Below are 26838 nucleotides of genomic sequence, written 5' to 3'. Positions count from 1 at the left end.
TACACAGTAAACAGTTATTTCTAAATATCTTGAGAACTATAATTGTGAATTCTTCACTTTCTTGGGAATATCTGAAGAACTATAATCATAAAAGCATATAAAGTTTGTTAGAATTAATTTCATATCACTATATTGAGTTTGAATGGGCGGTACTTGTTTAGCGGGCGTGCCACCTTTCAAACAAAGTAAATAGTTATTTTTGAATATCTTGAGAAGTATAATTATTAGTTTTTAAACTTTATACGAATCAATTCCTTATCACTGCATGAATTTAACCTAAAATGGGAGGGATCGGAACTGGCGTTGATTCATCTTCTATACAAAATAAATAGTTATTTATAATTCCAAGATTATTCTACTACTTTGTCCGAATAGCGAATGGTAATGCATTGTTTCGCTGCCAATTTTAGAATACTTACTTTAAGTTCATTTGCCATATTCAGAATAAGTTACACATTTCCATAATCCTTGTTTAAACATTTATTTATGTAATTAAATCTCTTGTTTTATATTATTATTTTTTATTTAATTGTCTTTCTTTGTTTATTTTTTTTTTTTAAATTGCACAATTACACAAATAATATTTTGTAGTTTGTTTTAGTTTTTGTTATTTTTCTCTTGGCATTTTTTAAGATAATTTATTAATTTTTACAATTATATTTATTAACACTTTTTTATTTTATAAAAATTTCTTTAACATACAAATAGTTTATCTAATTTTTACACTTATAATTATTGAAGAATTTCTCCATTTCTGTTGGAAATTCCTTGAATTGTTTTTTGTAAAAGACTAAGTAAGCATGCCAACCTAAGGTTAGCATGCATGTAAGTAAATCCATGGATAGTGACAAGACTAGAATACTTTCATTGTTATTTTTATTTTTATAGTTGTTCTTGTGTTAAGTTGTAGTTTTGTTTAATTACATTTATTTATTTATTTAAATACATATAGAAAATGCTTAGCATATATGCCAGTGTAACTGGATTTTCTTTTAATTATAGCATAATTTTAGGGTTTCAGTTGTTGTGTGTATATAAATTTTGTTTTGTTTTCTTATAGTTTTTATAAACATTGACATTTTTCAAATAGAATTTGTTTACATATAATTTTTTTTAAATTAAGGTTTTTCTTTACCTTAAAAAAAAACAGTTCTAATTTTTTCATTTATTTTTAATTTAACAGCCATTTTGTTTTTAGTTGTAAGTATGTATTTATTATTAAACCGAATATAAAAAACCCCCTTAAAATATACAGCAATAGTTTATGCTTTATTCTTTGGAAATGAGTATTTTTTTGTTTTAGTTTTGCCTACAATTTCATAAATGTAATTTTCTAATAACTACTAGCATTTTTATTATTTAAATATTTTAACAATTTCTATATAATTTGTGTAAAATTATAATAAGTAAATTTAGTTTATTATAATAGTGTTTGTTAAAATAATTAGAAATTTGTTGTTTTTCAAAATATTATGCAAAATAATGTATTCATAATAATGATAGTCTAAAAATAAGGTTTGCTTATGTTGTTTTTCAGTTAAGCAAATATTTTATAGTCTATCAAAACGGGGCTCAAAAAACTACATTAAATTGCATACTTTTTGGGAGCTCAATTAAAAATTATAATGAAATATTTACATGCTTTTTATTAGGTAAATCAACATGTGTAGTATATGTTGTAGTAGTAAATACAAGTACTTTTAATAAACTAAACTAATTTAATTAAATTTATTTATTTATGTAATTTTCTTATTATGTCTTAAATGTAGGTAAATATTTATTTATAAGTAAATACTTATAGTACTTGTAGTTTTATTTTTCGTTGCAAATTTAAAACTAGTTTTCATTTTCTATATAACTATAAGTGTACTTCCATTCTTGTACATTTGTTGTGATTTTTATTTTATTTTGTGGTTTTTCCATAATGTTTAAAAATAGTTTCCTTGAATTTTTTGTGGCTGTAAGGGCATTGTTTACTTAGAAATGCGTTTCAATAATCTGTAAATAAAAGAGATAGACATAAAGTATTAATATTATTTTTGATTATTATGTTATTTTATGTGATACTTGAAATTTCAATTAAGGAGTGAGATCGAAAAATTCTTAACATACATATATGTTTATAAAAAAGAAACCACTAAACTTACAGCTTTAATTTTTTTTTTATTTGATTGAAATTATTATTACAATTTACAAAAAAAATTATTTTTATAGTTTTAATCACTAGTGATGAAATTTTGAACCTTTTTCGGAAACCCTTCCATTAACGTTTTTATAGTGCTTTCTGTCACTTTGCTCGAACATGTAGTCCATCTCCGTTTAAAATCTACCACACTTTTGGACACCTTTTTTGTACTCTTCAATTCTCTTTTAACAAGAGCCCAATATCTCTCCACTGGCCTTAGCTCCGGGCAGTTTGGAGGATTTGCCTCTCTTGGTACAAATACCACATTATTGTTCTTGTACCACTCAAGGGCTTGTTTGCCATAGTGACAGGATGCCAAGTCAGGCCAAAAATAAGTGGACACATTATGAAGTCTTATGAATGGAAGCAGCCTTTTTTGTAAACATTCCTTGATGTAAATTTCGGTATTTATAGAGCCCGTTGTAACAAATGAGTGGCTTCTTTTGCCGCAACTGCATATTGCTTGCCATACCAAGAACTTTCTGGGAAATTTTGTCTGCTTTTGGGTCCTAAACTTTTCTTCAACATTCCCTCGAGCATCAGCAACATAAAATTTTTGACCTGGAAGTTGCGAAAAATCTGCCAGAACATACGTTTCGTCATCCATTATGCAGCAAGAATATTTTTTTATAAAACTTGACTTCAATTTCCGTGCTCTGTTTTTGGCCTCTAAATTTTTAGTAGCGTTCCTGTCAGGAACTTTTTGAGCCTTGTATGTTTTTAAACCTGCATTAGCTTTAACTTTTCGTACCAAATAGTCCGAGCACTGAGCTAACCGGGCTGCTTTCCTACCGGATGTGTTGGGAGCTCTTTTGAAAATGCGTTCTATTTTTTTGGCTTTAGAAACATCATGTGGACCATTCCTTCTACCTGAACCAGGTTTTCTATCAACTGACAAGTTCTCCCGGTACTGTTTAATAACATTGGAAACAGTTTGACGGCAGACCTTTGTATGCTTGGCCAACTTTTTGTAAGACCAAGTTGGGTTTTGTTGAAAATATTTAATAATTTCAGTACGCACTTTTTTCTGGTCACTCATTTTAATCAGATTAACAAAAAAATTAATATAATTGACATTACACATAATAACTGACATGTTTTTCAAAGGTAACTTGATCAAAAAAAAATTCAAATAATACTTGGGTTAAAAAATGTAATGAAAAACGTGTGTTAAGAATTTTTCGATCTCACTCCTTATTAAAAATCACATACGAATTTATTGCTTTCAACAATTGCCTTCTATTATTATTTCAATAATCGAATTGTAAATATGTATGTATTGTATTTTATAGTTTAATATCGTCTTCTGTCATAACACAACTCATGGATTTTCATTTTGAGAAGTTTATATGTTTTTCTAAAACATTTCGGTTAAATTTCATCCTGCTATGTCCTTACCTCTAGGCCCTATCGTATCCAGACAGTCAAACGGTCGGACATATCTAGAATAGACATTTTGTAATATTTTTTTTTTGTTGTAACGAGTTTTCAATTTTCTGTACAAAATATTTATGATCAATTAAAAATATGCCTTACGGTGCACAGTGGGGCAGAATCAAAATTTTTTGGAAATAAATCTGGCATTTCTAAACGGCTGGTCCGAAAGTACTTTGGTAACATCATCATCCCCTTAGGTTATCGTGCATTTAACAGACATAGCTAGGATGGAAATGTTGTAAACTATTTTGCCAATTTTCAATACCAATCATTCCCGAGCAATAGAGAATATTTGTTAAAAATGTCATCTCTCTAGGTCCTTCCCTCTAGGCGCTATCGTGCCAAAAATAGACAGACGAACGGATATAACTGGATCATCTTAGAACTTGTTAAGGAGTTTGAATATACATATACACATTTTTTAGGTATATATGTTACAAACCGAATGACAATATCAAGAAACCACCCATATTTTTGGTGGAGGGTATAATAACTTATTCTCTAATCTAAAATTATCTGAAAAAAAATAAACTTGTTTAAGGTCGTCTTATTCGAATCATTATAGATTGTAAATAAGGGAAATAATTGATTGCTTTTTCCAAAACATTGTTCAGAAAATAAAGAGAAAACACATACAAATTACAAATAAATCAAGTATTCGGACCCTAATTAAAACATTCTCTGCCAGAGATGACTCATGCTCATGCATTGCGGTGCAGCTAGGAAAATAGATTACGTGTGGGAGGATGTAGGGAATAGTGTTTATGGATAATATATTTGAATTTGTATGTATTAAAGCGAGCAACAATAAATTTCAGTGAATTTGTCAATAATATTGAAATTGGCAATTTAGCACAAAACTTTAATTTTGTATTCCCAAAAATAACTTTCAATGATAACACCGTACGACACTCAATATTAGACACGAACCGGATGATATACATCTGAAACAATAAATTAAATGGAGAAAAACTGCGTTTTCAATTTTTCATTTCGTGATCCTGTTTCCTTTTAAAAGGACTTCAAATTTTCAGAGTAGTTCATTTTAAAAAAAAGTTTTAAAATACTTCTGATCATCGTACTATATCAAATTTGGTGTCAAATGATCAAGAAGAGTTGTAGAATATTTCGTAAATTTTTATCCTTGAATATCCTTTTAGATTTCCAATATTTTTTTTTTTTAAAAAATAGTGAGTTAAAGATCCAAATATTGAATACCACATGCCAAAATTTCATCCTTGTATCTTAACTACTTAAGTGTTCAAAAATATTTTAAATTTGAATTATTTGATTTTTTATATTTTATTTTAATATTTTATTCGAAAAAAATATAACAAAATCCGTTGTGAAAAGCAACGAAGAAGACTTTTTAATAAAAAAAAGTATAATTGTATAGTTGGGCAAGCCCGACCTTATGATACTCTACACCGGGTATATGATTATAAAGAGTTTTCTTTTCATATGAAACTTATTTGTGCTGAATCTTATTTGAATACACATATTTTCGGTAGTAGGCCTTATATGAGAGCTATGACTAATTATGGACCAATCGTCATAAAATTTGGTGGGATGAATTGCGAATATATGAAACATATTTGTGTTGAATTTTGTTTGGATACTGACATATTTCAGAGATTTATATATATTAATGACATTTTCGAGAATGTTGCTTATATGGGAGCTATGGAATATTGTTGACCGATCGTCACGAAATTTGGTCGTGAGAGTTCGGCTTATATAAAACTTAATTGTGTTGAATTTGGTTTGAATATGTTTATAATTAAGATACACTGGTGCATATTCCTATACACGCAATTAATTTTTTTCTGTATTTTTGTTATATCTTTGATGTTCTCAAAGCAAAATCAAAATTTAGGTTTTTTAATGAGAGACGACTTAACGGTACTTTTTGAAAGTAAACAAGTTTTTTTTTCTTATTCGTGATGTTTGCCTTAATTATGCGATCAAATGTTCTTGGTGCTATTTTAAGTTTAAGATTCGTATAAACGCAGACGTGAAATTTATTTTTAAAAAAGTTACCAAAAATAAAATATTATCAATTTTAGTTTTTTTTTCAGCCAAAGGTACGTTTCTAATAGTAACATCTCAATTTACTGCTACTTTTTCTATTTGAATTAATAAATTTCATCACTTTTAAAGATACCCAAGGAAACTTTTTTGTCCGATCAAGAAAAGATTCAAATTACATTTTTTCACTACCAAGGATGTTCTAATAGAGAAATTGGACGTAAAATTTATCGTTCGGAAAGTGTGGTGCGAAATTTTTTGAAGAAAGGTCAAAATTATGGAGCTCGCAAACCTACAAAGGGAAATACAAAACTAACAAGAAGACAACTTAATCTAATAAAATAAGAAGCATCCCGCAACAAATTGAATTCCACACAAATAAAGAATAAATTGAATCTTCCAGTGACTTCCAAACACGTTGCACACATTTTACGAAACGATGAAAACACAAAATGGAAAAAGCCGAAATGTAAACCAATGCCAAAAAAGCACCATAAAGGAAATCGTCCAAAATTCGTAAGAAAATATATGAAATGGACAGATGAGTGGAAAAAAGTAATTTTCTCTGCCGAAAACAAATTTAATTTAGACGGTCCTGACTCATACTCATACTATTGGCACGATTTGAGATCAAACGATGTTCGGATGTCAAAACGTAATTTCGGTGGTGGCAGTGTTATGGTTTGGTCAGCGTTTTCTGAATAGTGCGAATTATAACGAACTGTTGGAAGATGATCTTCCCTCATTTATGGATGAAAAATGGATGAAGATTGCATATTCCAACAAGATAATGCTGCAATCCATGTTTCTAAGCAATCGAAATCTTGGTTTAATGAAGATAGCATTCCTCTGTTGGACTGGCCGACTTGTAGTTCGGACTTAAACCCAATGGAGAACTTGTGGGGATACATGGTCCGTAAAGTTTATGCAAATAATGCCCAGATTGAAAGCATAATGTTTGAATAAAAAAAAATACGTTGGAATAAAAAAAAACAAAAGACAAGTGCACGTTCATATTTATCACAATAAGTAAATTGTTTGTCTCTTTACACATATTTACCGTTAAAACGGGAGAAATAAGCAAATAAAGCAGCATTACATACATTTAACATACCCCGTCTAAAGGCAGCCTTGCCGGTTAGAGGGTTAAACAAGTCTGGGAGGAAGTTGATTCCGATCTGCTTAAAAAATTAGTGGAGTCAATGCCAGACCGTATTTTTTAAACAATCCATAACAAAAGATCATCCACACGTTATTAATAATGCGACAGTGGCCCATAAATTAAAGTGTGTTTATAGGAAAATACCCTTAAAAATGGCTGCTGATCTCGAAAATTAAGTAAAAAAAATAAATAAAGTACAAATGAATTTTTTTGGAAACAATATTTTAAGTGAAGTTTTAACTAATTTAATAAACAAATTTTTAGCCCCCTTTTTCCTTTTTTCATTTTTAAATTTTTTTTAAAAAAAAGTAGTGTGTATTTATAGGAATATGCACCAGTGTAGGTTTAACCTTGGTGCAATTTTTATCCCGATCGGAAGACATCGATTTCAGAAGTTGGTTCACTTGACATGAAATCCCCCATATATATATATATTTTAAGAACTATTTAAATAAAATATTTTTTGTCGTCCAACTAAAATTTTTCAGCCAAAACAGAAAAATTTGTTCATTTAGGCATTTAAATAGCAGCAGTAAATTCGGTTATCACAGAAGAATGTTGTTTTATAACAGGAAACTTAAGATTCCTTATATGTTGATTTAATACTAATTTTAATTAAGCTCTTAAAAATTACAGATTTATTTCCACCTCAGTGCCGTATAAGCAAATAAACGAATCGGCTGCCTTCGGACATCAGTGGAGTGTATTTGCATCGTTCCTTGGATTTTCTAAGACCTTTGAAGAGAGTAATTGAAAAATTCAGGGTTTATTTGATAATTTGGTTATGCTAAACACATTGATATTCGAAAAAGGTACCGCTAAAATTTGAGCATTGAAGCAGAACGTGATTCTGTTAGGTTAACTGCAATGCATTCACTGAAGATCTTCATCTCCATGATTACAAAGTTCAACAGATACAAGACCTGATACCTACACAGCGATGAGAGTTCAGGTTCTTGAATGGATCTTCAAAAAGTAGACGCTGTTTTTTCTATTCTTTGAAAATCATCCTAAGTTCAACGGTTAGGACATCATAGCACATTTTGACAAGAATGACTTTTTTAATGGTTAAAATTGCTCCATAGAATCCACATGTGAATGCTGAATGGTTGGTGTGGATTTTGTGCTGGTGGAGGCTGTTCAAGCGTGATGATAACTGAGTTTATTCTACCTAAATATAATAATCTTGATGGGGATGAATGTGCTTTCAACAAAACGATGCCACATGCACTTGAAGTAATTCAATTACTGCATTTCAGATATTTCGTGGTCATGTACTCGCACATTTGAGTAATCAGAATTGGTAACTCAGGAATTGGTAAAGTCAAAGATATATGTCAACATGCTCACTAGCACGGTTGTTTTGAAATAGGAAAGTTATCTACGAAATTCAGCCACATTTATGAAAAATGGTTAGTCCCGGTCCAAATTGTGAAACATTTACTGCAAAACATTTGAGTTTGTTGATGAAAGAGGAAAGAGGAATGAAAAAGGGAACTTTGTTTCATGTACATGAAGTTTTTGTTGAGTATGTCATTCACATTTATTCGTTTGTATTCGTTCTGTACAGGAATGTCAAAAACTGAAAAGCAAAAACTTCACTGTGTGGACACGAATGCAGTTTCAAAAGAGAATTTAAAAATGTTTTGCAGCAAATGTTTCACAGTGTGGACCGGGACTTAAGGAAAATCTTATAAGTCTTACGTAAAGTTTGGGACAAAATTTACAGCTACCCGTTTCCCACCAAAAAATTAAAAATTTAAATTTGTTTATTTCAATAAAAATAAAGAAATTATGTCATGTAATGGAAAAACAACTAAACTAATATCTAAAACAAATATAATATTCTTTGTCATCGTATCATGTTTATAAACATTTAGTGATTTAAAAAAGTTCTATTTACACAACCATTTGTCTTCCTCAATTCCTCAAAGAAAATGGTCTTCCCAGTTAATGCATCATCGAATAGTGAAGTATATATTACATGATTAATTAATTTTAAAATAAATCCTATTACTTATTTGAACACAAAACGTCTAAGGCAATTTGCATCAGTTTGGTAGCACTCAAATCTTAAAATAACATACGATATTAAAACAGATTCACTCAAATCCATTTAAAATATAAAAAAAAGTAATTTTATACTTTCTTAAAATTATACGCTGCTTTTGTTTAGAAAACACACACACACATTTCTGATGAGTTTTGTGTTCTTAAGTATACTTGAGATTTACTGGAAATTGTTGAAATATTTTAATTAAACAAATTCATTCATTCATTCGTTTATGCGCTCATTCATTTTTCATTTCAAGACATAAATAAAATCATCCATTTAAATGAACAAATACAAACAAATTATAATAACAAGAATTGTAGAAAAAATGGTTTTTATGGCCTCAAATGTGATGAATGAGTTTGTCATTCCGTGTGTAACATTGAGAAATATTTATATGAGACTTGACAAGGTATATATCCTTATGAAATTCTAAGTCGATTGGGCTATAATTGAAATAAATGAAATTTACATCAAAATGTTTACAAGCTGTTTGGTATAAAAAATCAGCAAAATCAAGCTAGCAAACCATTGTTTTTTGCTTCGAAAATGTCGAATTTTGTGCCAAGAAAGCGTCATATGCCGGAAGTTTTGCTTTACTTCAATGTGCGACAGATGGTTTGTTCGGTTCAGATGTGTTGATTTTGACTTGGAATACAAAGATCGCCCAGACAAGCCAAAAAAGTTTGAAGACCAAGAATTGAAGGTATTACTCCATGAATATTATTGTCAAACTCAACAAGAACTTGCAAAATCATTGCGAGCTACTCAGTCAGCAATTACAAAACGTTTGCAAACAGCAGGATTCACTCAAAAGCAGGGAAATTTGGTACCATGCGAATTCAAGCTGAGAGACCTTGAAAGATGATTTTGTATGTCTGAAAGGTTGATTGGAATGATTTTCTTGAGGAAAGAAAATCATTTTAACACAGAATCATTACTTTCTATGAAAAAATGGATCCATTACGATAACCTGAAGCAAAAAAGAGCGTACATGAAACTCGGCCATACAGCCAAATCGACACCAAAGCCAAATATCCATGGCGCTAAGGTAGTGTATTTGGAAGCTGTACCGAAAATTCGTTTGAAGCGAACATTGGCCGAAAAACGCCCAGAATATGCGGTCAGGGATGAAACCGTAATATTCCATCATGGCAATGCTCGGCCACATTATGCAATACCTGATAAGAACTATTTAGAATAAAGTTGTTGGGAAGTTTATCATCACCCGCCTTATAGTTCAGACCATGCCCCGTTCAAATATTATTTGTTTCGATCGATGCAGAGCGCTGTCTCTGGGATATACTTCACCTTAGAACAGAGTATCAGCAATTGGTTGGTTTCTTTCTTTCTAGAAAAAAATACAACATTCTGTATTCACACATCTCTGTTACACAACAATCTAGCATATGGTTGATAAAGGGGAGAGGGGGGTCTCGAACACAGGGAGAGCGAATTTATTTCCTAATGTATTTTTAATTGCTGGAAATAAAATATGAAGAAGTAAAATAAAACAACTATGAGAAAAGTAAACGAAATAAATAATAATAAAAAAAAATGTATTAAATACGAACAAAACAAAAATAAAAACACATACAATACATAAATATTTTTTAAAAATTTTGCACAAATTAAAGGACTATGAAAACTGACAGTTGGACAGACAGTTAGACAAATAGACAGCTAAACAGACAGACAGTTAGAAATTTCAAATACTTGTGCACATGTAGACAAGGGAGTTTTTTTGATTGTTGTGTATGAATATGTAAAAAGTAAATATTTATTTATTCGTTTTTTTTTCGGCAAAAAAAAAATTTATTGTTTACCAAGAAATAGTCTTATACTCATGCACGCGCTCACACTTGTAGAACATTTATTCACAATCATACATCACAAAATATATTTTAGGTGCTGACATCATGAGTTAAAGAGGTTTGGTTGACGTCGTTTAATAATATCAAGAATTATTTCCATTATAATTTCATTTATTTTATCACCCACCATCAGCAACATAATCATCATAATCGCCACCACCACCATCATCGTCGTCATCATCATATTGATACATACATACATATGAACATATATTAGGCACACTTACTCTTTTTTCCTCTCTTACACATTGTACACTTATGCATTAAGCAGTAACGGTTAAGCGCCTTTAGTTTATGCAACAAATAATTTACTCAATAAACATTATTTTGTATTTAAGGTATGCACAGTGGGGTTTAGTATTTTCATTTCTAATTAAAATTGTTAAGACTATTAATCTCAATGCTTTTAAAAGATGTGTCTTCTCTGTTTCTGAAATTAAAATAAACGCTTGCTGGGTATTTATAACTTTGGTATGAAAAATTTACGCCATATTTGAATTAAACAGAAAATATAATTTTTTATACACTCCAGCACTAAAAGTGCTGAATGAGGATATGTATGAGGAAAATCTAGAAATATTTTTTTATAACTCGATCTCTTTTGTAGTACATAATCATGTAAAACGGTTATGTTGAAATATTTATAACATACTAGCTTTTTGTAACCGGAGTTACACGGGTTTTCATTATACTTTACTCAAGTCCGCTGTTTATTATATATTTAATTTATTGTTATGAAATGCCACTATCAATTTGTCTGCAACGACTGCTGGTAAACATGCCCATCATTGTTTGTAAGTTTGTCACACTAAATTTTTAAGCTGACAACACTGAAGCTGCTAAAAGCTCTAGAATTCGAAAAATCAAATTTTCTCCGTTAAGATCTATCATGATCTATTGAGTAGCATAAAAGAAATACGTCGCTGTGTATAAATAGGCGCCACACAGTGGGGGATTTGAGAAAAAAGTGGAAATAAATCTGTAACTTCTAAACGAATAGCCGATTCTAATAAAACTAGCAACGGCCATAGAGGAGGTGTTGATAAGTTCAAGTTTTGAATTCGGGCCTATAAAACCAAGGGGGCTCTGCGGCATATTGCCCCAAAGTGGGGCATCTCGGGTATATCAAAAATTAAAAATGATGCCAAATTTTTGTTTGCGATCCGAAAAGATTTGTATATATGGAATGTACTAGACGAGATCTACAAAAAACATTACTTTAGCCATATATTTTACGAGTTATTCGCATTTGAAAAGTAAAATTTTATATTTTTTACCTACCTTGGTCTGCTTTTTTGCTAATAACAGATTCAATACTTCCGATTTTCTTGAGGTATCTTATTAATAATCGTGAGAAAAAACTGTTTAAAAAAATTTACTGAGTCAAAAGTTATGTGTATTCAAACTTAAAAAAGTAGTTTTTTCGAAAAAGTACTTATATTAATTTTAGATTATACAGATAATAGATATATAATGTATTTATATTTCTCCGAAAGATAACATCTCGGGAAACTTGTTGCCTTCAATAGATCCAAATTTTGGGATTTATGAAAAGTTTTTTATGGGATTGTCATTAACAATTCGCAAATATATTTTTCACTTTGGAATTTGGATCAAAAGTTTCTATATAGTAAGTGTAAAAGTGGCGGCAGCGAGTTGTGGTTAAAGTGTTTGCCTACAAAACCAAGCACCCCGGGTTCGATCCCTGGCAGAGGACGAACAGTTGAAATCATGGTTTTCGAGTTTTTAAATACCTCCTCCTAAACAATCCATCCAAGAAGCCCACCGACCACTCCTCCACCTGGAAAAGAGGATAACATCATGGAAAAGGTCAAGCAACGCGCCACCCCATGGGAGAAAAAGGTAGGAATCAAAGATCATCAAGGTTCCCCACCACTACACCAAATACACAGAGGGCGTTGTTTCTAGGCAACGACAGATGGCAGCACCATTATCCTAGACCAGCTACAGCAGACCAATCATCAAAAATGTAAAAAAATTATGAAAATATCTCTTATAGTTTTTCCGTACCTGCGATTTAAATTTTGAAATTTTCGAGAAAACCCAATCATTTGGCAATTTTTAGGCCAATGAGCTCTATTTCCTTACTCTTATAAATTTTAAGTAAACCCTATTGAGAATATTATAGTCCAGATAATTCTAAATATACTTTGAAACTTTTACTAAAATCGGAGAACGTTAACCCTTAAATCGTGAAGGTCAAATGTCAAATTATTCAATATTTGGAATTTCTCTTGGAAAGATTTCGAAATGTTCGAAATGTTGTATATTTAAGGCCCGATTTTGATGAAATTTAACAAAAATATAACACAAAGCCTAGTATTTACAAAAAAAGCAGAAAAATTAAAATTAACCCTATATACTACTTGGTGTTAAAATGACCCCAAACTTCTAAAACCATAAAAAAATATGACTTTAAAAGTTTGGGGTCATTGGTGCCATTAAACGTTAATTTCCATTCTTGTGCTGTTATTATAAACCCTAGAGATTATGTTATAGTTTTGTTAAATTTCATCAAAATCGGCCCAAAAATATACAACATTTCGAAATCTTTCCAAGAGAAATTCCAAATATTGAAAAATTTGACTTTTGACCTTCACGTTTTAAGGGTTAACGGCAAAATTTTTACAAAAACTGAAAAAATGCATTTTTTCCCCTTGTAAATGCATCTCAAAACTTCAGAGGGCTTGCGGCACGTCTTAACACCAACCGATTTACCTAAAGTTTTTTCAGGATGATTTTGTTACTAATAGTCACCAAACTGGGGGGTGAGAATGGCCAAAATCCAACTTTCGTTTATTAAGGGCCACCCTAATTGTTATATATGGTTACGTAGTTGGCGGAAAATGTGCCAACAATATCTGTGAAAGTCTTTAGTACGAATTTTAGCAAATAATGGCCATGATCGGAACAGTGGGTGTAGGACCACCATTAGAAAGATAATTGTAAATTTGGTGGGATCGGCATAGTGGGAATGAACCCTCACATATAAAGAAAATTGTTATACTTGAATTTCGTGAGAATTTTAATAGTTAAACATAAGCTTGAAAGATATACAAATGGGTGGGATGATAACAGTGGAGTCTTATCTCCCATACCAAATATATAGTTCCTTCCGAGTGGCAATTGAACAGTAATTGTAAGAGTATTTTAACTTTGTGTAAATTACATTGATGCCAGTATGCTGTTATGCCAAAAATTAAGAGGATCGGAGAAAGGGACGTGCCGCTCCAACAAAAAGTAAATACTTATTATTGATTTTCTGGAGAACTATAATAGTGAGATTCGCAAATGCAATGAGTGCTATCAGAACATACAAAGTAAATAGTTGTTTTTGAATATCTAAAGAACTGTTATAGCTAGAACCTAACTTCTTACTATGTATTAATTATGTAGCTGAACTAAAGATAGGCTGGATTGAAACTTGCCCACAGAAATTATAGCGGATCAAACGCCTTAAGAAAATTAACAAATTTTTTTAGAATCGCAGCATTTTATTATACGATTAAAAACTATGAAGAAGTATTAATTATATTCATTTAATTTTTTTTAAATTCTAACATATTTTCTTTTTTACTATCTTTATATAAAATTTAAATTTTGAATTTCGATAAAATACAAACCAAGGCGAATTTAAAATTGTTGTATGACTATAAAGCACATGTATACTAAGTTTTAACAAATTTTGAAAGTTTCGGATGCCTTGTCTCCCATTACTTTATTTCAAAAATACTAACAAATGTACTGATGACGCCATAAGATTTTTATAATACCTTTCGTCAAACGTCAAAAAGATTTTAAAAGTACTGAAATGTGTAGAGGTTTCATTGACAACCTGCTGATTTACATTGAATTTAATGTATGAAAAAGTCTATGGCTATTTTAGGAAAATAATATTAAAGGTCATGTTAACATTGAGCAAACTGATGTAAGAACATTCATGGTCGTACTATAATTTGTATTGTATATGAAAATTAATTTATTTGCAAAATTTCTTCTTGTCACTTAAAATTTATTTGAACATTAAAAACGAATCCATCACTAAACATTTTGGAGACTACTATTATGATTGGCACGAACGAAACCGGAAACTTTTCAATTTCCTTTTTTTTTGAACATTCCTCAGTATTTAGTTTCAATATTATTTATTATTTTACTATAACACCATTTCATTTCGTTAAAACAAGGAAAACAATTAATTAATAATACTTCATTCCTGCTGCTTTGTAAACACGAAAACGTACGCACTATTTACTTAAATAGCATTTTATGAGGCGGAAAACTACCAAAAATTATGAAAATGATTCGGTACATTCCTTAATTTGCTCAGTAAATAAATAGTTATAAAGATAAAAAAGACAAATGAAATTGTGTAGGATAAAGAAAATAAATACATTAAAATATATTAAATAAATAAACATTTTGGGAAAACATTTCTAGTAATTTGTTTAAACAAGAAAAGAAAGTCCAGAAATATTATACTATACTGCCAACAAAATACATGTGATGAAAATATTATGAATTGTTGAAATGATTAATAGTCGTAAACAAAATCATTTATATTAATGATTTTTCGCTTTTCTTTTTTAGGGAGGTTGGAAGCTCTTAAATTTGTTAAAGAATTTCTTTTTAAAGCCAGCTGTTTAAAGAAAATCTGTTGATTATGTGTTTCTATTTAATACCTGTAGCCTGAATACCATTTATCATTGATTGAATTTTTTGCTACTATTGACAGGTAAACCACAAAATGTTATGTTATATAAATACCTGTGGGTAGATACAGTAAAGAGCAAAACAAACTGATTTTGTATTAAATTCTTAGTTAAAGGCCACAAAATCTTTACAAAATTTACGGAATATTTCTCCATTGACAGAAATGCAATCACATAACAATTAGTCATACAAAATCGATAGTACTTAAATACTTATTTAGTCATGTATATTGAGAACTTTCCCAGGACTGAGTTCAAATTAGTTTTAATCATTAACTAAGTGTGCAAATATGATAAGTCCCCTTTCACAAATGCCACAGGAGAACCCAAAAATGTTTTTCCAGAGGTTTGTAAGTGTTCTGAAGGCACTATATGGCGGGTCGATTTAAAAATCGAAAAAATTACAAGAAAAACCGTACTCGGGTCCATAACTTTAAAATGAATTCTGATGTTCCTTATTTTGAACCAAATGTCAAATATTGGAAAACCACACTTTGAGCCATTTAAAGTGCCCCAACCGAGTCTAAATGTATGACCGACTCCCACTAAAGCTGCCCACACACGGATGATTTGTGAGTGTGATTTGTGCGTGTTCGTCGTCTTGTCACTTGTTAATGGGGCTGTGCGCGAACAAAATCACAAGCAATTGAAAATTTTCAAGCACAAATCAGGCGAACAAATCATTCCGCGTGTGGCCACCTTAACTTTGGAGGGCCGACCCACTCATGCTAGAGGCACACCCCCTGGGCCCCCATACAAAAATTTAAAAAAAATCACCATTTTTGGCACTTTACATGATGTATGTATTGTGTATAAATTTTGTTTATAGAGTGTATGATAAATATAAATGTGATGTAGGTAATAAATAATATTAATCATACGTCTATGAGAATCAGCATAGCTTTATTATACCCATCACCTTCTTCAGAAGGGTATATGTAAGTTTGTCATTCCGTTTGTAATTTCTAAATTTTTCATTTCCGACCCTATAAAGTATATATATTCTGGATCCTTATAGATAGCGGAGTCGATTAAGTCATTTCCGTCTGTCTGTCTGTCCGCCTGTTTGTTGAAATCAATTTTCTGAAGACTGCAGATATCGTCGGGATCCAAATCTTCCATAATTCTGTCAGACATGCTTTCGAAAAGTTTCTTGTTTAAAATCAGCAAAATCGGTCCACAAATGGCTGAGATATGAGGAAAAAAACTAGGACAACCTCGATTTTTTATCTATTTTTGACCAATATCTGCATTAATAAGTCGTTAATATAGACAATATGGATATCTAATGATAGATATTTCAAAGACCTTTGCAACGACGTATATAATGCCATAGTAATTTGGACCTACAATGGGTCAAAATCGGAAAAACGTTTTTTAACCCGAATTTATTTTTCACAAAAAAAAAATTTTAAATTTAAAAAAAAAAATTCAAAATTTAAAAATAAACAAAATTTTAAATTTAAAAAAAAAAAATTAAAACAACAAATCGAACATTTTTTTTTAAAAAAAATGAAATAAAAAAATTTTTTTTTTTGTTTATCTAAAAATATTTAAAATTTGTATTTTGAAGTATATCTAATTTGGTGAAGGGTATATAAGATTCGGCACTACCGAATATAGCTCTCTTATTTGTTTTTAAGATTTAGTTTAAATTTTAAACCAACATAACTTTTGCTCGCAATGACGGAAACCGTTAACACGTATAGTTTTAGCGTACTTAAGTAACGGACTATTCACAAGCACAAAACTGCGTTCGTGTCATACTAAACAAATTTGAAAAAATATGCCTAGTCAAATTCTCCAAATTTTTGGAAATTTGACCTTTGGGTTAAAATAAGGAATATCAGAATTCATGTTAGAGTTGGGCAGTTTATTATTTTGATCCCTAGAATACCATTTTCCATATCACTTGGGCGATTTTTGCGTCCCTACATGGTCTTTGGCTTGATAAGGCCTAGAGGAATAACATTTTAAAGACATAATTGTATGCTATAACACTGTATAATACAAAAAACAAAATTACAAGGTCCGACCAATAAATTTTGATAGAAGAAACAAAAATAAAAGACACGTGTATCGGCGTTTTGAAAGTTTACATCTGAATTTCATTTGAGGGAGGTTTAAAGTTTTCAAAGTCTGGGACGTTTTTATTGTTAATCGGCATAAGAAACCATATGATCCTAATATTTAAGGTATAAAATGTGTTCAGCAAATTTATGTAAAATGTTACGGAGAATATTTTTGTAGAATATGTTGACCCTCTAAATCCTCAAGTCATGTGTCTTTTTTGTCCTTCTTGTAAAAAAAAGAGCAAAACACCATTAAAATAGGGATTTAAGGGACTAAAATGTTCCGAAAAAATATTATCCGTGAAATTTGAGTATGAGACCCTGAATACACCAAAACGGAAAATTCAACCAGAAAGTCAGAAATAAGACATAACAAAAGAGAGCCTAGGGTTAATTTCGCATTTATTAAGAAGCCAATTTTCATTTTACAGGAATTTACGTAAAGTTTTTTTTAGAGGGTGTGTCAATAAGTCCGCGACTTTTAGTTGTGTATCTTTGAATAAGATGCGTTATTTAGTTTGTGTTTGACAGCCATTGATATCAGTCTACCTCGTGACATGAGGAGAAATTGGAAAAATGTGAAATTCGTCTGCTCATTAAGCATAATATATTGCGGAAAAAAACCATCACTCAATCCAATGGCTTGATACATACTATGAGCACTCTGAGTCATCAATTTCAATGGTAACAAAGTGGTTTATTGAATTTCATTCTGGTCGTACAAGTACTGAAAATGCCGAACATTCTTGACGCTCAGTTGAGGTCTTTACACCGGAAAAAAATATAAAATAATCACGATATGGTATTGGGCAATAGGATACTGGAAGATCTAGAGATTGTGTTAGTTGTGGTTTTACTTTTGAATGAGAAAGCTTTCCGGAAGATCGCTGCTGCATTTGCTCACAATCGACCACAAATGTAATCGTGTGAGTACTTCGCAGAAATGTTTGGCGTTGTTCAACCGAAATATGGATGAACCACAACACACCAAAGATCAAAAAGCAGCCAAACCATAGGCTTTATTGGAGGGATTATCAGCCAGTAAAGTCATGGCGACCATTTGTTTAAGACGAACGCGATATAATCCACATGAACTGCCTTCAAAAGGGTAAAACAATCAATGGCGAATATTATGGCAATTTATTGGGTCGATTTAATGAGGATTTGAAAAAAACGACCATATATGGCCAAGAAAAAAGTTCTTTTTCGCTAGGAAAATACTGCACACATGGGCAGTTTCCATGCCAAAAATCCATGAATTAGGCTACGAAATGCTCCCTCTTCCGCTCTATTCTCCGGATTTAGCCACATTGAGAAAACAGATTTGTAATAGATTTAACAAAAGTTTGGTTACTTTCACCGACATTTTTTTTGTCAACTGTTGATAGAACCGAAAATTTCTATCTGTGCAATGGAATCATTCGATTGGCAATATATTCGGTTGCTACCAAGAATCAAATAAAAACAAATCAACTCGGAATCACCACAACACTCAACATATCTTTAAGATATCTGTAATCGATCAAGATTTACCGAATTATTTTCAAAGAAAAAGTTTCTAAACCACTGCACCGAGGAATACCAAAGGTATCCTTAATGAGATAGCGAGACATTCTAGGGTAACGATTATATGGGTCCCAGGACACGATGGAAATCAAGGTAATATATGAGACTGCACAAGACCGGTGGACTAATGAATCCACCTGGGTTATGGGAGACGTCGAACTGACCCGTATACGTTGCCGGCAGGACGAATCTACTTATAGAATTCCGCCGTGAGCAAATAAGTCTTATTGTTTTTTTCATTACAGGATACTGCATAATTGGAACACATGGTAGAAGATTGGACCTACGATTTAACGATTACTGTATAAGCTGCCGAAATGAAGATGAACAGGAGATTATGTCCCACCGATTATAAACTTGAGGGAACGTATTTTTGGAACCCTTTGCTATCGTGTTTAGATGAGTTATCAAGGATGAATCTGAGAAGCATAAATTCCTTCATAAGAAATCTGGTAGGTTCACTTTAGAAACGACGATAGTGGTATATATATCCTGCTGTTTACTTCTTAAGTATATCAATGGGATCAGTTATGAACGGACCCAAGTGAGCTGCTTAATAAGTAGCTGCCCATGGAACCTAATCTGTTAGGGCATTATCCATTTTATTTATTAATTTATTTTATTATTTTTTATAGAAATAATATCAATTGTACGCCATCTAGTATACAATTTGTATTATTTAATAAACGTTTCATAGTTTACTAGAACAGAAGTGTTCTTTCTAAAATTAAGCCGAATTTTCTATCATAATTACAATTTCATATCTCGTCTCCACATTTTCTAATATTTAATAAAATTTTAAAAGAAGTACGACTAATTTTTCCTTTAAGGTGCAAAACATTGAAATATTTGACAATATTAGATTCAGGGAAGTAAAATAGATTTAATTCAAATTTCTTTAAAAATAAAATCTCAAACATTTTCTGTTCAACACTGTACCCCTATTACTTTCCAAAAAAATACATGTATGCATGAATTTCCGATTTTCACTCACAAAGATTGTGTTATTTGATAAGGCAAAACATACATTAAGACATTTCCGTTTTGTAAATGTTTTTCGATTTATTTTGTGTGCATTTCTTTTAAATTTGTCTTTTTTATCTTTCATCTTATAATAAGTAAATCAATATATTTGTAACATTAGTGATAAACATATCATTAAAATGATTTATTCAAGTAAACAAAAACACATGTTCCTTTGTGTCTACCTGTCAGTCAGTCAGTCGCTCTGTCTCTCTGTTTGCGCTAACTGAATAGCTATATAAATATTTAAAGAAATACTTATAACCATATCATAAATAGAATTTTAAATAAATGTACGTGATTTCTAATAATTTTATTTTATCGTTATTTATACAAACAATTTAATTTTGAGCCAAAAACAATTATGCAACTTGACGTATGATTAATTTGAATTCGTTTAACATTTGAATAAATATTAATCATACGTTTATGGAAAATGTATGTAAAATAAGTATTATTTATGTGAATAAATTATAATTTAGAATCATTTAGAATTGAAATACATAGGTATGTATGTATGTAAATTATTTTCGAACATTAATACAAATATTTTAAAATATTATTGCAAAGTAATATGAAAGAGTAATGTGAATTATAACATATGTATGCTCTTGACACACCAGATGTTCTTCTACGATATGTTATTAATATAACATTTAACAGTTTCAAAAGGATTCAAAGAATTAAAGCAATTTCACAAAAGCTTAATTTTCAGTTTCTATTTTTAGTTATTCCAGTTATTTGTGTATTTGAATGAAAAGATATATCCTTTGCAGGCTATCAGTTCTTATGGATAACAGATTTGTAGAGGCAACTGCAATTAGTATTTCAAATACTTTATTGCAAAGTACTAAATAATTGTAACTAAAACTGTCTATCTGTCAGCTTATCAATCTCTTTTGGCCTAAATCCTCTTGTGAAAATATACAACAAATAAACCTGGCGGATATACTTGTTACGTTTAATGCTTCTTTATAAAAAGGTAATATTTTTGTTTTTCTTTTTACTACCAATAGTTTGATTTAAAAATGCTTAAATTTATATTTAACATGAAACTTTAATTCATGAAATAGAGTATTTATTATAAAATTCAGAATAAAAATTTTTAAAAAAATTAAATTTGTTTATTTTTTCCCCCATGTTCAGGTCCATATGTAGCAAACCGTTCAAAATTCAAGGAAACAATCAACTACAAAAATGTATCTAAGATCTCAATAAACAACTTTCTAGAACATATGAACCTTCTAGGAATGATGCTTAACACCGTTTAGGTAGGTAAATATAAGTTAGTAAGAAAAAACTAAAGGAATTATGTGTTTTGGGCCATAAATTATTATAAAGTAAAGCATACTTAGAGGGCTTAAGGTATTTATAGACGGCAATACAGAGTATTAACACTTTTCAAATTTAAAATATTATTGAAATCAGTCGGTATTTCAAAAAATCGTATCGAAAAAACATTTATTGTTTACACGATAGTATTACAAATATTTTATTTCTGTGTTGATTGATATTTTTCTGAAAGTTTTATTTTTATTTTATATTTTCTTGACATTTTTATTTGCCTTATTTGTTTTTATAAATACATACCAGATACATATGAAAATAAAAAGTTTTTGAATTGTTTTAAACAAATTTTCAATTAGTCACTTTAACGTGCATAAATCGCTTAAAAATGTTGGTAAACACACAAAATTCAACATAGTTAATTTTAATATAGACATAAATCACAGGACCTAATTTCATGGTGATCGGTCCATAATTGGTCATAGCCCCCATATAAGGCCCACTTCCGAAAATCACTCAAAAATATAAATTACTGAAATTTTAAAAGAAAATTTTTTTTTACTCTTTTACTTAGTGTAGGATATTATGTGGTCAGGCTTGACCGACCATACTTTCTTACTTGTTTTTACATCAATTTGTTTTAGAGAAATTGGATGAATCATCAGAATCTAAAATCCTGTTATACACTTTTTTTCCATACAAATAAAACGTTTGTTTCTAATTTTTCTATTGAGAAACTGACCTTGAAAAACCGCGGTTTCGGTTAAAACCGAATACGAAGCTCAACTTATATGTCATTTTGAAGGTTAAATATCTGTCATTTATTCTCACTTAAACAACACCGAAAATGTCGAATTTTTTGTCAACAATGCGTCATATGCTGGAAGTTTTGTTTTACTTCTTTAATTTGAAAAAAAAATGCCGCTCAAGCACACCGATTACTTCCATCGGTTTTGATATGAGCGAGATGGATTGTGCGGTTTAAAAGTAGTAGACACGGAAGGCAAAGATCTCCCAGACCAGCCAAAAGACCAATAATTGGAGGAATTACTCCATGAAGATTATTGTAAAACTAAACAAGAGCTTGCAGGATTCATCCAAAACAGTTAAATTGGGTACCATACGAATTGAAGTCGAGATAGCATTATAGACTACCGAAATTATGCTTTTTGCACAGAATCATTATTTCCGATGGAAATGGATCCATTACTATAACTCGAATCTTAAGTGGTCGTACGTGAAGCCCATTCGAATAGACATCAACGCCAAATATCCATGGCGCTAATCTAATTCTATATATTTGTTGGGAGAAAAAGTATCCTATTTGTTATGAGCTGCTGAAATCTAGTCAGACTCTCACAGGCAACCTGTACCAAACACAACTGATTCGTTTGAAGAGAGCATTGACTGACAGAAGCTCAGCATACGCCGCCAGACATGAGCCTAAAATATTACATCATAACGACATTCTGCCACATGTTGCAATACCTGTTAAAGAGTATTTACAATGAAGTAGTTGGGTTTTGCCTCATCCGTTTTATAGTCCAGACCTTGTCCCATTCGACTACTATTTCTTCCGATTGAAGCAGAACGCTGTCGCTAAGATACGCTTCACTTTCGAATCGAGTATACGATATTGGCTTTATTCATTCTTGGCTTCAAAAGTTGAGCAGACGGTTATAGCAAAAAATGGCCAATACTTTGAATAAATGTATATTGCTCAGAAGTTTTAAAATAAAATCGTTGGTAAAATAGTTGGTAAAAAAAATCCTGCATTTTTAAATCATGTACCCAATAGATTTCAACTTTTTTCATTGGATAAAAAAAAATAACAGAAACATTGCTACACAATTTATTTGAAAAATATAGCAAAATTCAAAAAGCAATGTTTAGCGATGTGTTGTATAATGAAGTTCTATGCTCTTTAACTAAGTAAATCTCTTAAAGATGTTCGTTTCGAAAATCACCTTACTGGCCATTAATCTCTAATAAATGCTGTTTCTATTTTTATCTCTTTCAAGTTTAAAGTAAAATATCATCAATATTTTTCAATTATTTTGTTTTAAGTGCCTTAATTTAAATTAAAAATTCCAATATGAACAATTGTGAGGCCCTCATATTGCACTTTATGGACATTTGATGCTCCCAAGGGTCTATTGTTCTGCATCATCCAAATTTATTTATTGAAATAATAACTGCAAAAATTTTTCCTTTTCATGCGAACATAGTTTTTTAGTAGAATTATGTGAAACAATTTATACCCGCCAGGTTTATTTGCTGTATATTTTCACAAGAGGATTTAGGACAAAAGAATCTAATAAGCTGACAGCTAGACAGGTTTAGTTGCAATTATTTGGTACTTTAAAATAAGATATTTGGAAAACTAATTTCAGTTGTCTCTAGAATGAATAACTGAAGGTATTGCTGTTGGTGAAATGAATCTTTTATTTGTCTTACTTAAGTTATTCCCACAGAAAACATCAAAGGAGCTTTTAAGCCTACATTTGAATAACTTTGGCAATCAAAAAAGGAAATGAAAAACAAATGTTTGCGTTTCTCCGAATTGTTACTCAGCTGTTGAATGTCGGTTTGATGTCATATTGAAATACATCATAAGTGTCAATTGCATAAATATGGCACAATTCATATTACTTTGGATTAATACTTTATATTTACTTTTTAAAAATATCGTACATATTTAAATTCTATATAATACAAAGAATAAATTTTCCTTAAACGTATGATTAATATTTATTGAAACGTTAAATGAATTAAAATTAATCATACGTCATGTCGAATCGGCACCAAAGCCAAATATCCAGGACGCTCAGGTAAATCTGTGTCTTTGGTGTGAGAAAAGCGTCCTATCTATTGTGAGCTGTTGAAATCTGACCAGACCATCACAGGGACCCAGTACTGAACACAAATGATTCATGTAAAGCAAGCATTGACTGAAAACTCCCATAATATGTGGCCAGACATGAGACTGTAATATTCCATCATTTCAACCCTCGGCTTTTAGTTGTGAAGTGGTTGGGAAGTTTTCTCTCACCTAGAACTTGCCCCGTAAGACTACTATATGTTTCGATCGATTATACGATTCACTTCACCGATATTGGCTTGATTTATTCTTGGCCGTTCTATATGAGCAGTTCTTTTGGTGCGGTTTCCACATGTTACCAGAAAGATGTGAAGAGGAAAATGCATTACCCTCTTACAATGTGAAGTTTACCACAGATACATCATGATTATAATCATACCAAATATATAATAAAACTGCATATTTTTAAAACAAAAAATTTTAATAAGTTTTTCGTGTCTTCTGCTAAATATATGAAAACAAAATATGTTATCTCGTTTGCACACTAACTCAACGTTATATTTCAAGCATTATTCATTAGCGTATGATAAATATTAATTAAAATGTGTAAAGAATTCAAATTAATTAGACGTCATGTACAGCTCTGTTCATTTACTTTCCCAATTACATACTTACAACGAGAGGGTAAACTAAAAATTTATAAAAATTTTCTCTCAAATGCTCAGTTGTAAGAAAAGTAAAATGAACAATTCATAAACATTTTTTTTTAAATTTATTTATTTTTCTACTGTTGTCAGTAACCCGACTTAACATTTCTTAAAGTTTTAGTTTTAGATCACTAAGAAATAAGCTATGAAATAATTACTTTTAATCAGCTAAATATAATTCATGATAAATGTAATTAAATAAATTACGTTTGAAGTTCTTTGTGTTTTATAAACTACATATTTACTTATTTTTATATCATTCCCAAATAATGGTTTACATTTGTACAAAATAAAGATAAAAATTAAGTACGGTCATAATAACCAAATGATGTTAATATACAAAGGGAAGCATAATGAGCATGACAGCAGACCTAATGATATCATTATAATTTTCGAAGAAAATAGGGAAAACTAAGTAGGTACAGAAACAAAAACCACATGAAAATCATAAAATAATACATATAAATTCAAATGTATAGATGTAATTATCTATCCTTTTAATGTATTTGAACTTTATTTAATCGACATAAGTAAATATAAAGAAATTGTAGGTAAACTTTCAGGACTTTTCCTGCTCCCACTGTCAACATATTTTCATGGAACAATTGAGCATATTTTGTGTAGCCCATAAGTTAGCCACAGCTGTTATTTATAATGAAAGCACTTATCCAGTTTGAGAAATCAAAAACATAGTTAGGGGTCAGTAGAACCTCTTTACTGTGCACGACCTAAATACCTAATTAGTGGTCTCATAGTATATTGAAAACCCAGCACTGTTTTGACACAATACTTTTCATCAGTCCAGTACGGCTCACACGATCAGAAAGCCAAAACAATGTTAACCCATTGTGTTCACCGATCTCTTTCAGAGATGTAACACAGTTCATGGCGACAACCAATATTACCACTCGAACTTGATAAGTCTCTAAGTACTGGATTATGAGGATTAGTCAGCTGTTTAGAGAAACTTTCCTCTATCTCTATATCTTGAAAAATATGTTGAATATATGGTATCTAAGACAACAATGTTGGCCAAACAATTGTACCGCTCAATATCGATCTCATAATTAATATCAACCAATTATGCACACAGAATTCATTCAGGATAAATACCTAAGTATTGCCTGGCTAATCTTCAAATGCCTTAAGCTCTCGAAAATACAAATGTTGACTGCGTAATTCTCCAGACATACACCTACGGGGCCCATGGACATTTTGAGGTCATAAGTACGGGTTTTGACCTCTTTGGAAACAACAGTGATCAACATTCGCATGCCATCAAGTTTGATCCCACAACTGATTCGCTCGGTTATAAGGACTTACAAATTCATATGCATCAATAGGAACGGTAACATAAATACCGAAATCTGTAATCTAACGCTCCACAGTGGGGAAGAATCGAAATTTTTTGGAAATAAATCTGGCATTTCTAAACGGCTGGGATAAAATTTTAGTTGGGTGTAGCCAAGGAGTATTTAAGTTGTTAAAATGGGCCCTACAAATAATCCAGGGGCGGCGCTATGGGGGCTCAAAGTAGGGTACCTTCGATATGTAAAATTTTTAAACACGTGCCATTTTTTTGTTTCCCATCCGAAAGCGCTCGGCTAGATCTTGAAAAAACATGCGTGCGTGTGCTATTTATCTCTTATAATTTCCTAGTTATAGGCATTTCAAAATTGAAATTTTAAAATTTTGCCATACCTTGGTCTGCTTTTTTAAAAATATAGGGCGCACTTTTGGACCGAATGGACTCGAATTTTTTTTGTTAGTTAGACAACTAAATTACCAACAATATACAAAAGATTTCAGAGCAATATCAATTACGAATCCAAAAATAACAGATTTTCAATTTTAAAATTCAAAAAATAGTATATTTTTGTTGTTTTTTGG

The 26838-nt window shown here is 30.8% G+C and overlaps 1 protein-coding gene across 2 annotated transcripts in view; it reads right to left on the bottom strand.

Annotated features, from left to right (window-relative positions):
• Positions 1-465: 465 nt before the first annotated feature.
• The window catches only part of sNPF-R (short neuropeptide F receptor), a 159734-nt gene continuing 133361 nt past the window's right edge, over positions 466-26838 (bottom strand). For both annotated transcript variants that reach the window (XM_065505338.1, XM_065505337.1), the window contains exon 5: positions 466-1998. The gene's annotated coding sequence lies outside the window, so the exon portion shown is untranslated. The remainder of the gene's footprint in view (positions 1999-26838) is intronic.

This window comes from Calliphora vicina, chromosome 3 (assembly GCF_958450345.1).
Source record: "Calliphora vicina chromosome 3, idCalVici1.1, whole genome shotgun sequence".
Lineage (NCBI taxonomy): Eukaryota > Metazoa > Arthropoda > Insecta > Diptera > Calliphoridae > Calliphora > Calliphora vicina.
Note: the sequence above shows the minus strand (reverse complement) of the source record. Positions and strands in the feature narration are given on the sequence as shown.